This window comes from Sinocyclocheilus rhinocerous, unplaced genomic scaffold (assembly GCF_001515625.1).
Source record: "Sinocyclocheilus rhinocerous isolate Xijiao unplaced genomic scaffold, SAMN03320098_v1.1 scaffold2246, whole genome shotgun sequence".
NCBI classification, from domain to species: domain Eukaryota; kingdom Metazoa; phylum Chordata; class Actinopteri; order Cypriniformes; family Cyprinidae; genus Sinocyclocheilus; species Sinocyclocheilus rhinocerous.
Window position 1 is genome coordinate 58,040 of NW_015640056.1, and position 13,618 is coordinate 71,657.

General features: G+C 36.6%; 1 protein-coding gene across 5 annotated transcripts in view; it reads right to left on the minus strand.

Moving 5' to 3' along the window:
• Positions 1 to 13,618, minus strand: part of LOC107752451 (histone deacetylase 7-like) — a 99,735-nt gene that overhangs the window by 46,471 nt on the left and 39,646 nt on the right. The gene's annotated exons all lie outside the window — the stretch shown is intronic.

Consider the following 13,618-nt stretch of genomic DNA (forward strand, 5'->3'; position numbering starts at 1 on the left):
TTTTATTTTATTTCATTAAAAATTTTATTTATTTATTTATTTTTACAAAACTAAAAAACATTTTATTTTTTAGTTTTGTATACTTTTTTATATAAGTGTCTTGCGATTTAATGTAATTCTCACTACATTTTATTTGTATTTATGCTTTTGTGTCATCAATGCAAAGCATAATGATTACTACAGATACACATATAATAGAATAAATAATAGAATAGAAATTTGGGGTTCACATTGTAAATGATCATAAAAATAATGTCCCACAATGCAAAAAATATTAATAAATTTATCAAAATATCATTATAGTTACTGAGATTGTGATATCTTCCCCATGTGACGACTAGCCCCGGTCACCCTACATTATTTTGATTGAATAATTCATGCTGCTTAAATGCCAAGTCATTTCCATTGGTGGAGAAAGTAGAAGAAAGCAGGTGAATATACAGAATGTAGAGAGAGGGAGAGATGTGTGTATCAGCGCCAGCACATGCTCCAGTGTTTCCCTTACAGCACATTCCACAGTGATATAAAGTCGGCCTGATTTCCATAACTTTTGCATGCTGCTTTAAGAATATTTGCATGGTACCAGTGACTCAATGGGACGGACTGCCTCACCCTCACACAGAGCAGACAGGAAAATCACAAAGCCGCCGTGTGCATGTATGTCGGTGCATATCTGGGGTCATGCTAGCTCGCTGCCAACCAGAGCGCTTGACAGATTTCTCATCCGAGGAGTTAAAAGCGCACTTCAGCCATTGAGTTTTCAGTATTTCCCAACTTTTTCCCACTTATTTCCAACAAAGACTCCCAAAAATAGCTGTGTTTCCCACACTCACAAGATCTAGTGCTTCAGAAATTGTGACTCATGCCCTTTTGACGCCCCAAAGCACACTTACTATTATATTCCTGTGAATTGTGACTGCTTTGTCGCCGTTATTCTGACACAAAAGTCACCGAACAAAAAGGCTTTCTACAGCAGACCAATCAGCAGCGGCGAAAATGACTCATGAATGACTTCAACCGGTGAGGAACAATATGTACCTCTGAGCTGGTGTGTTATGCAAGAGGAAGAAACGGAGAAACCGAATAAGAAATGAGAATCAAAAGAGGCCTAATAATCAGAAATGTTTCTAGAGCAGCAAATCAGCATATTAGAATGATTTCTGAAGGATCATGTGACACTGAAGACTGGAGTAATGATGCTTTGCATCACTGGAATAAATCAGGTTTTAACATATTAAGGGTTATTTTCAATAGAAAACTGTTTAAATTGTAATAATATTTCACAATATTCCGTTTTTTTTACTGTGTTATTAATTAAAATAATGCAGCATTGGTGAGCATGAGAGACTTCTTATTAGACTTCATTATACACATAGTATTAACATTATATACAACATTTATTTTAAATATATTTCTAATATAATAATTAGGGCTGTCATCGTTAACACGTTAACGCATGCGATTACTTTTACAATCCTTAACGCGTTCAAATAATTTAACGCAATTAACGCAAAATTACTGAAGTACAATTTCTATTCTATCCCTTTAACCCAATGTTGCTTCTCTGCGCTGGATATAGCAAATGATGACAAAATAAACATTTGAGACAAGATAAATGGTCTATGCTTAATTTAACATGAAGTGTGCGATTAATCACGATTGATTACAGAAAAAGGATGTGATTAATTAGATAAATTTTAATCGATTGACAGCGCTAATGATAATATTGTCATATTACTGTTTTTACTGTATTTTTTTAATCAAAAATGCAGCCTTGGTGAGCATACGAGCATAAGTAATATTATCAAAAGAGGCGACATGATGTGGCATTTGAAGAATAAGATGAAATCTGCATGGGAGCGGCAAGAGAACGGCCAGAAGTGACCCGCTGGAGTTGTTTACACATCAAAGGATGTCCTGACACGTTCTGACACAGTCCAGGATCTCCTCAGCCCCATTTTAGAATCTTGAAATGGAGAGGAGGAACATCCTGGCACCGCAGCTCTGGATGCCAAACGTGTTTTGGGTTCTTGCTTCCCTGAGCTCTCAACATCCAGCATATTCCCACCCAGATGTATACACGATCCGCAGCGCTCCACTGTATTCCAGGAAATAACACGACTCCCACATTTCTTTTTCCTCAGCATTCCCTTCCTGATAACACAACATGTACTATATTCCGCCCCGGATTATTCCAGCTTTCAGCATTGCATGGCATTTCCAGAAATGACCTGTTGGTCCAGGCTTGACAGCTTCAGGAAAGGAACTCAAACTCCCAGAGAAAAATGAGACAGAATTGAGCAATATGGTGTTTTCCGACCTTTGGAGAGCTACGGATATGAATATTCTTGAAAAAAAGTCTTATACTAGTATCGTGGTACTCTTTGAAGCACTATATAAATATGAAGTATGGTAATCATTCAGTACCAAATACATCTATAATACCTGTTATGGTAATTTATAGTACAATAAATAAATGTAACATATAAATAATTCATGAATAAATGTGTGTGTACTGAGGCAAGCATGTGTGTGTTTGTATGCATGCATTTTTTTGTACTCCTACTCAGAAAGGGAAACAATAGTGTAGCTCTGAGCCAACTCAATAGAAACAGGCCAACACATACACTAATAAAAGTGACAGACAAGCAGATGTGCAGTGGAATGCACACAGGAATGTGTGTGTGTGTGTGTGTGTGTGTGTGACAGGACATCTTCCTTCAAAGCTGTGAGACTGAGTGTCTGCAGGAAAATATGTGTAAGTATGAATCTGCTTCTAAGGGAATTGTGAGTTGGTGAATAGAAGCGTGTGAGACCAACTGCGAAATAAACTGGTTGTTGAATGGGAGAAATTACTTGTTTTAATTTAATCTTCATGAACAAACACTTGAGTTTCAAAATACACTATCATTCAAAAGTATGAGGTCAGCAAGCTTAAAAATTATTATTATTTTTTTTACTTTTATTCATCAAGGATGCATTCAAATTATCAAAATTTATGTTACAAAAGGTTTTTTTTGTTTTTTGTTAGTTTCTTTTTTCATCAAAGAATCTTGAAAAAATTACATCACGGTTTCCACAAAAAAATAAGCAGCACAGCTGTTTTCAACATTGAAAATAAATTATCAGCAAATCAGTATATTAGAATGTGACACTGAAGACTGGAGTAATGATGCTGAAAATTCAGCTTTACCATCACATAAATAAATGACCTATTAAAATATATTCAAATAAAAAAATTTTTTTTATTGTAATATTTCAAAATTTAGCTGTTCTTACTGTATTTTTAATCAAACAAATGCAGCCTTGATGAGCAGAAGAGACTTAAAGGGGTTATATGATGTTGCTAAAAAGAACATTATTTTGTGCTTAACCACTGATTTCTAGTCGTGGCCTCTTTTGGAAGACCAAACAAAGTAGTTTCGCTTTCACAACGAAACACAGCGTCACACACGGAGGCCTTGAGTGAGCGGCGGCCGGAGGGCTAGATTGAGTGGAGGAGCGGCGATTCGGAGCGATTCGACGAAGGAGCGGTCGGCGGGCTTGTGGCAACCACATGTGACGACCCCGGGCTGGACTCCGCTTCGTCCACGGTTAAAGCCGATCCGGCGATCCACAGCGTGAAGTTGATGTATTTCCTCAGCGACCCGCACGGATCAGCTAGGAAAAATTTAAATCGCATCATATGACCCCTTTAAATAAGCAATAAAAACTCTTACAGACCCCAAAAATTTGAACAGTAGTGTATCATAGGAATACCATAGTATTTTGTCAAGTATTTTGGAATATTAAAATACGTTGGCATTTCAATCTGATGCCAGAGCTGACAGCACAGTAGATTTTAGGGGTAATTGCTTAATTTCTTAAATTAAAAGGCATCAAATTCTATCTAGTATTGATATTGTTCTCACAGTAAAAAGCAGGTCTCGATGATATTCTGTAAGTCTGATTGTTTATAAAGGAAAAAAAATCACGGGCTATGAGCAACAGCAATACTAACAGTAATTATTAGTAACTGTGATACACTAACCTAACTGTCTTTTTAGGACAAGGTACCATTTAAACTAGGTGCATGTTTTCCTTGAATGATGTAGACTCTTGCTCACTATTTGACTGCAGTTAATTACTTCCTGTAGCTGCCTATTCATTATGCAGTGAGGAAGAAATGCTGGCACGTCAGAGATAATTTTAGGTTTTTGCTTTGCAATATCTCGCTTGTTCATGTACTGTATGAAGAACAGAAAGTGTGAAGGAGTTGTTGACACACTCTTACAGGGGTCATATGATGCGATTTAAATTTTTCCTTTCTCTTTGAAGTGTTACAAGCTCTTGGTGCATAAAGAAGATCTGTAAAGTTGCAAAGACTAAAGTCTCAAATCCAAAGAGATATTCTTTATAAAAGTTAAGAGTCAGCCACGCCTACCTAAAACGGCTCGTTATAGCAACATCATATGACCCCTTTAAAAGGCTCTTCAGTGGTTCAGTTCAGATCACAAAATCCCTCTGCTTACCAAGAGCCATTATTTTGCTGTACAGGGTTCTTGAGTTGAACTTTGAAGATTAAAAACCTTCTTGATGTTACATTATAAATTCTTCAGTTCAGTATATTGCTTTGGGGTTGTTTTAAACCAAGATTTCATAAAATTCCTTGCTTAAAGTTCTGTGTAGAACTTAAAATAATATGTGTTTGCCTTTGCAAAACATGCCACTGCGATGCCGGGCTGTTGTCATGCAGTTGCTAAGGTGTTTAAAGTGCTTCATACCTCTGCTAGGCAGTTGCTATGAGTGGTTACTAAGTCTCTCCTTAAATAATTGGCATCATTTTCGGTGCATAAAAGCTAAATGAGTCACTATTTTTAAACTTCAGCGAGGTGTATGGTCACAGAAGTGACTATGAGACATTTATTTCCATTACTACCACCAGTCGGACAGAAAAAATCAAAATAAAAACACAAGTTCCAGTGTATAACACACTCCCACTTCCAGCCCTCTCACACCCCGACCTGTCTGACCAGCACAACCAGTTTAAAATACCTCTCTCAACACACGCTGACTGTAAGACAAGCCATGTGTGTGTGTGTGTGTGTGTGTGTGTGTGTGTGAGAGAGAGTGGCTGTGTGTTGTTATAGTCAGATGCTGATTAACTTCAAAACCTCTGTGGATACAAATAATGCTTACAGGTGCCATCAAAGGTGATCTCATGATAGCGATGTAATCACACATAATCAAAGAATAACGTTATTGCAATACTATATTGCAGCAGTAACATTATTGTAACATTGTCATAAAATCTTTTTGAATTACATTTTTCAGTAGAAACAGCACCATGTCATCAGGCACAATGAGATAAGTGTTCGTTTCCTTCTACATAAATCTTAGTTTCTTTAGAAATCATTCACACCCACAGGAAGTGATGAGTGACAGGATAATTTCTAAGTATATCTTCTATATTTTCAATTTCTGATGAGTCATGCTGGGTAGCCCGGCCCACAGTAGGATCTCATTGGTCCAAAATTCCACTACATATCAACATCAAATCTGTTTTGATTGGCTGTGGTTTTGTCACATTGCACAGTATTTTCACATTCAGGAGTTAGTCTGTAGTTTGCACCAACAAGGTCAAACTGTAGGTTTGATTTCTGAGAGAATACATGAACTGATGCCAAATGCACACATAGAAACAGACAGCAATAGAAAATCATACATAAAACAATTCTGACATATGTTGTAAGAATTAAGAATGTTTAATAAATTTAATTTACAAGAGAATATAATAGTTTACTTTGTTCTACATGAACTAAATAGCTTACTGGTCCACCACCAATGCATTGTTTCTGCAAGGTATTTGCAGTTCACACTAAGTATAATTAGTATTAAAGTTGCAATGAAAGGGATGTAGTGAAAGATATTTTCTTCCGAATTGTGACACACATCCAAGTGACACAAGTGAAAAAATTGAATAGAAAAAATGTAGAGTGGCACTTGGTTCTATCCATTGGTTGTTGATGGCAGTCGATTGTAATAAGGCCAAGGGGGTGTGGTTTAAGTAGACTAACTATACGTTTACACAACAACAATGTACTAAAAACTGTAAAGTTTTTCTTTGCATTCTTAAATAGTTTTGCATACAGACGACAACGCTGTCAAAACGATCCTCATTCATACAGATCCGCAAAAACTACTAAAAACACTGTAGTATTCACGCCAGGCCAGTAGTTGGCGATAGAAACACTACACATAAGCATTCTTCTACAGAGCAGTGAATACAAACAATTAGGCCTGTCGCAATAATCAATATATCGACTTATCGCGCAATATATGTACATGACCTCAATAATTTTTGGTGACGCATCAAGATCACGCAAGTATCGAGCAATTTTGATTGGACGTACAATGAGGGAGATTACTACAAGTGACCCTGGACTTATATACAGTGGCAGAATGTCAGGAATAATGTGGATTGGGGGTCATGCCAGTCTAAGTATTTTGACATCTTGGAGGCATGACATCACCGTTTCCCCAAATTCGCATTTCCGTTGTTTACATGGAGACGATAATGGTATCATTTAAAAAAATTTGCACTTAAAAACCCATTTTCAAAAGTTTGTTTTCAGGACCCCAAAACACCATTGTCATGTAAATGACCAGGCAAAACACATAAAAAGCTTTCAGTTTTTAGTTGAAAACGGTGTCCTGTAAATGGCTCTTAAATTATTGGAGAAGTCCGATTTCATTTCACCACAAGACTGAGTCACATATACATGGAGGAACTGTTCACAATGAGATAAATAACATGCATTCAGAAAAATAGATAGGGTGAAGTTCACGTGACTTTAAAGTCTGTTCACACCAAGAACAATTGCTATAAGCATCTACATTAATGCACGATGACGTTCTGTTTATTATGCTGTCTAGCTGTTTCATGCACAAGCTCTTACAAAGATAGGTAGAATCTGATTGGCTGTACGTGTTTTTATCTTTCATCAGCTGGGGAAAAAAAAAACATCTTAAAGTCATTCCAACAATATCATTTTTCTCTGTGTCACTATAATGATAGATGAGCTGTGGACTCTGCTATGTTAGAAAACAAAAGATCTTTAATGGGGAAAGAGAAAGAGGAGAGAAAGAAAATGAACGATAGACAGGAAAGCGAGGAGAGGGAACAGGAGGTGGAGGGGGGAAAGTGAGATTGTGGGAGATTGTGTTATTTCAGACTGATGATGGGAGAAAACAGCAAGATAAGACGTGAACCCATTTCCTTAGAATCGTAGGTCTTAGAGAGGCCCCTTCTAGGGCACTGGTGCATGATCTAGTCACAGACTCTGCTTAATTCACAGACACTACTACAGTACAGGGTGTTCACAAATAGTGGCGATTCCTTGTACAGATCTTTCCCAAGCCAAAAGATATTAGGAGAACAAAGGGAGACAGAGAGAGGAGGAGGAGAGAGAGATAGAGAGTGTGAGGAACGGATAGAGAGAAAAGAGAAAGAGCAAAGGAAAAAAAATAATAAATGAATTAATAAATGAATGAATGCAAATTAATAGTAAAAGATTTGGAAAAGAGGAAATAAAAAGAAAAAACAAAATAGCTATGATAACAGTAATGCTAACAATGGAAGTGTAGAAAAGGAAATAGAACATATGATAACTTAATGTGAATTAAATGTAAATAAGGATAGAGAAAATAAAAGCTTAACTGATAGCATTCACACACATATACACTGAAAGAGAGAAGAAAGAGAAAAAAAGGCTACACATTTTGATAATAGAAGTAATCGACATAAGCTAACAGGATATAAACTACAAAAGTTATATAGAAGCACGCAAAATGTTCCTCACAATTTTTTCATGATTTATGACAGACAAAGAGGAATCGGTTCTCCTATTCAGGTATTGAAAAAAGGAGACCAAGTTTGTTTGAAGGAATCAATATTATGTGCAAATGCCATTAATTCCTCCAAGTTTAAATGTACTAGTAATAATTTGAGCCACTGGTTTATTGAAAGATGTGTTCTGTCCAATTAAGTAAAATGTGTTTCTTTGCTACTGCCAGTGAAATTAATCAAAATGGTTTAAAATGATTAGAAATCTGTAGTGGCACTGATGTTTCCATGAAGAACCTTTAACATCCATGGAAGCTTTCCATTCCACAGAAGGTGTTCTATACATTCTTCAGATTTCTCCACACTAAGAAGAAAGTTTCTTTAGGAAATCAAAGATGGTTCTTCTATGGCATCACTACAAAAACCCCTTTTGGGACCTATATCTGTAAGAGCACTGGTGTGAACAGGCTTTAGCCTGGTTTTAGTAAAGGTGGATTATGTTGGATTGTCAGTCAGTTCTGCTGATCCTATACCACTTGACCTTCATGAACAAGTCCGGTCCAAGAACGCCAGCTGCATGGGTTGTGCTACGGCCGAGTGTGAGCCACACACACACACACACACACACTTTCTGTTGGCCAGCGATGTGGCCTGCAGAATGGGAAATGGAGAACAATAGAAGGCAAGCTGTCGATGTAAATCTGGGAGCCTAGAAAAAGAGCCGGTTTGTGTATTTGCAATCGAGTGTGCTGCTCTGAAAATAACGCCAGCCAGCAAAACAGGAAGTGCGGAACGAGTGACATCTGCTTGTCCGGGGTCAAACTTCTCGCCCCCCCGCCGAGAGCTGTTGATGTTAGGCTACGTAATTGCCATGTAGCTGCGCAGCTATTCTGGAGCGCGAGGGAGTGATGTTTCTTTTTTAGCTCTGATCATTTCAATGCCCACTTTTGTTTGCTATGCTCATCTGACAGTAGAGGAGGGGTGAAGTGTGCTATAACACTTCCTCAGGGCTGGGACGAGTTCAAAAAGAGAGGGATTTTCTCGTGAAAAGTTGGATTCTTCAAGAGTTTGATTTGATATGGTTCATAAAAGTGAAAGTGGTCATCGTTTGATGTGTTGTAAGCGATGGCTACTTCATCCATGGCAGCGGTTTTGTGTGTGAACGGGTTGTGGTGTGTGTCTAAAACCTGACTAAAACCTGCAGATAAGACCTGTCAGAGCATCTGACACTCCAAAGAGATTGAAAACAAGCCCTGACTGCTATATAGTCTATCATCAGCCTTAGGAGTGTGTTGACTAGCATAACTCCTCACACACACACTCACAGCTGAGTAATGGGCCTCTACAGATATCTGCAAAACCTTCAGGTTGTGTGTTCATTATCTGTGGAGATTAAACGCTGAGTGTCCCCACTTCACTATATTGCACTTTGATGACTTGCAGCTAACATGGCATTTAAATCTCATTTAAAGGAGCATTATGGGTTAAATTAAGCTTAGATAACTCAGATACTTATTTAGCTATACGAAAATGCAGGTTAATCAGTAGCCAGTAAATAAAATGACGCGGTAGTAATAATGACTCTTGATTTTCATTTGGTTTTAAAATGTGCAGTAACCAGCGACCACAGCTGTTAAACCAGCCTCGTGAAAATATCTCACATACTTCATATGCAAGAAAACAAATGCACTAGAACTCATCAAGATAGTACTCTGTAGTAATAGTTAAGGAAATTGAGTTGCTTTGTATTAAACGAGAGTGTTTGAAATATATATTTAATATTTTATATACTTTTATGGTATTTATTAATATTTTAAATTAGACTTCATTTTTTAATTTTCAGTTTTCACTTTAATTTTTGTTTAAGTTTTAGTAATTTTGCCATCATTTTGTCATATTATATTTTTAATGTGTGTGTGTGTGTGTGTGTGATTTCAGTACTTCAACTTATATTTCAGTTAGTTGCAAAGACAACATTATCAATTTAAGTTTTTGTTTACGTTTTTCATCTATTTTTTGTTTTATTTTATATCAATTTAAAAAAAAAAAAGTTTAATAGTTTTAGTTCATAATAACAACAACCCAGCAGAAAATCTGCTTAAAAGCAATCATTATATATATGTAATTTTTTTTTTTTTTTAATTACTAAATTACCTCAGTGAATCATGTGGACCTTTTCCTCACTTTGTAAATGTATTTGAGACGATTTAACAGCAGAAATAAGATTATATTTTGTGTCTTATTTGAACTGTGAAGTTATCTGAATTGGGTCTACTTTTCTACATGGATGAACTTCTGGTGATTATGCATTAAAGTATGGACAGGCTGTGCTAAAGTGGCCTTCAAAAGATATATTGTGATGCTTGTGTTACATGCACATGAATCACTAGGTCATTGTTGGCAGCAGAAAATCATAACGTGTGAAACGAATTGCGACAATGGAAACAACTTAAATGTATCATTGTTAGACATGATGCTAAAAGTTTCCATTAAAACCAAATTAGTCTACACTTTCATTTTTACCAAACACGCAATGACATTATTGTCTGTGGAAATTGTCAGTTGGTCGCAGATGACAGCTTGAGTATTTAACACAGAATATTCCTTTAATAAACTGCCTGAGAAAACATAATTCCTGTGTCTATTCTCATGTCACGGCCCTGACCTCCGTGATCCCGTCTATATCTCCTCAGATCCTGGAGATGAAAGCTTTCTCAGTGTGTGTGTGTGTGTGTGTGTGTGTGTATGGGAGTGGGGAGCCGATCTGAAAACCTGACACTCCTGGGAAAGTAACTCAAGAGGCCCCCGGTCAGCCGCCGATGGAGCAAGAACCTCAGAAATTATACATAATGTTTGTCTTTGTGTTACTGTTGCAGTAACAGACCTCCAAACTCAAGGGGGCGATAGAGTTACCTACTAAATGTGTGTGTGATTAAACAGTGTGCGCTCCTGCATTATTTACTATATTTTAGCTCTGTCCTGACAGCAGTCACCCTGAAAGAGAAAACTCCCAGTAAAAAGTCAAAGATTTGTTTCGGTAGATGCCACATTCGACCGCTCCAGACGCGTCGTCAGACTCGTCATGTCCGCCATCTTGGAACAGTCAACATTTCGCCGCTCACAGTAAAAATCAATGGCTTTTCCAAGATGCCAAAAAAATGCAGAGATTTAAATTCCTGAAGAAATGGGATAACCTTTCACAGGGGAGAATGTGTTGGTGTTTATAACAGGTTTTTAAAATATGGTAACTTTATGTTGTGTTAGCTAACGCCTTTGTCCTGTTGTATTGTGTTAGTTTAGCAAAATAGTTTGTGTAAGTCTTTTGCAGATATAGATATTCATACATGCGTATAACAGTTGCAGACGCACAGTCCATTGCTCTCGAGTGTTCACGGATCAGCTTACGTACAGCGGTCCATAGGAACAGCCGTCTATGTATACATATATATGGTAAAAGTAATCAGTTTATGCTAATGTTCACTACAGATCAACTCTAAAAATGCAGTGCATACTTGTATTGCATTGACTGTCACTGTCTATTTCATGAACACAAAGACTGATAGGGCTGGTTGACAATATCAACTCATTGGTTTTAATCGATCTTCATTTTGATGAACCAAGATCTTCACTAAACATTATTTGTAGTGCTCCTGCCAATAAGCTTTGTGCTTTGTTACTTTTAACATGAAACAAAGTCTGAGCTTTCAAATTCTGTCAATTTTATAACAAAATTCAAACAGCACGTCTTTTTTGCCACCATTTAAATGTTTACATTTCAATAATTATAGAATTATGTTTCTACTCAAATTCGTTTAGAAGTTAATATAAAAACTGCCTTATATGCAACTTAAGTGTTTATATACAACTCAGTTTTTTATTTGAATGTTAATTATTAAATACATTTGGATTCATTAATTGATTATTAAATAAACTTTATTTTTAGTTTGGGTTTTTGACTAAATGAAAACTGAAATTTTGGTTTTAACTTAAATTTGTTTCAGTAAAAAAATCATTCCGGTGCATCACTACAATGAATAAATTAAGCTTGAATTGATAAAAATGTTTGCACATTTCTGTACCTGTGCATTCATGTAAATGCATTATACGTTCCAGGCCTTTTGGTTCATTAGCTCCAGTAAATTCACTACTAAACTCAGCTGCCGTAACCACAGAACTATTGCCTGGAAATACATAAGAAGACAGAGGAACACAGGTCGGGACACTCACCGTAACATGATAGTCATGTTGGCACAACATTTCTTTCACAGCTCAGTAGGGCAGAGTTTGTATGCACACACAGTATGTAATGCACGCGTGTGTATGTGTGCGCTTTAAAATACTCCGCATGTTTTAAGATATGGAGTTCAGGACTACGCAAATACTCTGGTATGTTCATAAACCTGTTTTCCAAAGTACCTTTAAGGTGTAAAAATGTCATAAATGGGGAGATGGGAGCTGAATGTGCAAGAGTTGGCACAAAGTTTGTTTTTATAACTGTGTGAAAACACAATATATGCATGTATGGATGAATTTTTCGCACTACACCTGAATGTTTGAGACCAAAACCAACTTGTGAGGAACTTATGTCCTCAGTATTTGAAATTATTTAGATTTAGCTTCAAATCTAATAAATCTAAATCTAAATCCAATGTCAACAGGTTTGTGGGAAGTTAGGTTTATGGTAGGCTACAGCAAATATGTCTGAGTATGAAAACCATTGCATTGAAGCCTCTCTGTGTGTGTGTGTGTGTGTGTGTGTCAGGTGAAAATGAATGAGTGTGGAACACAGGCTGATGTATAATGCATCCTGAGTATAATATTCCCACACTGCCCCGACCCAAGTTTCCAAAACCGCTCATGTTCTCTGTCCGATGGCTCCTGAGCACCCCCACTTAAACATTCAACAGCAACACGAGCTTCAAAACACCTCCGCGCAAATATCTGCCTCTCCGCTGCTGCACTCAGCCATAACCAGAACAATTAACAATCAACAATAAACAATAAATCAATGCAAGTTATTAATATTTACTCAATCACTCATGCTTGAACTGCTATCAGACAGGTCTTTGGGAAACTGTATAAAAAAAAAAAACACTACATCCCTCTATGCTGAGAGCGAGTGACAAAATATGTTTTAAAAAAATGCATATTTTTTCCCCCATTCCACTGCTCGCATGTCATATTTTTAAATGCAAAAATGTGTTCTGTGTGAACCGGCCCAAAGGCAGTATCCTGATTCCTGTTAATCAATGCTCATTTATTTACTGCTTATCGACTGATCTGGAAATCTCTAAACCACATTAAATAGCGCTACTCACATGAGAGATGCAAATCACAGTTGATTCCAATAGAACTTGGCGTTAGAATGTTGCTAAGCTAACAATGTGATACTGTAATAAAGAATATAAAGCACAAATATTAGATCAAATAGATGTTTTATATATTTTGCTGACACTTCTAAGTATTGCATGAAATACTGAGGTAAACTTTAAGTATATTATAATCATCATTTATTCTTAGTCCTGTTATCTTGGCTTAAGTTACACCCTTGCATTCCTGGGTTATTACAGTTAACATAAGACTAAAACCATTTAAAAAATGTAAAAAAAAAACTTGAACTTATTTTATTTCAGCTAGTTTACAAGGCAGCATTTCATTTACAGTAACTTGATGTTTTAAAGTAACTACAACTTAAAATGAAACATTAAAGGGGTCCTATTATGCTCTTTTACAAAGTCTTCAATTAGTTTTTTGGGTGTACTAGAACAGGCTCTCATACTAGGTTGTTCGAAA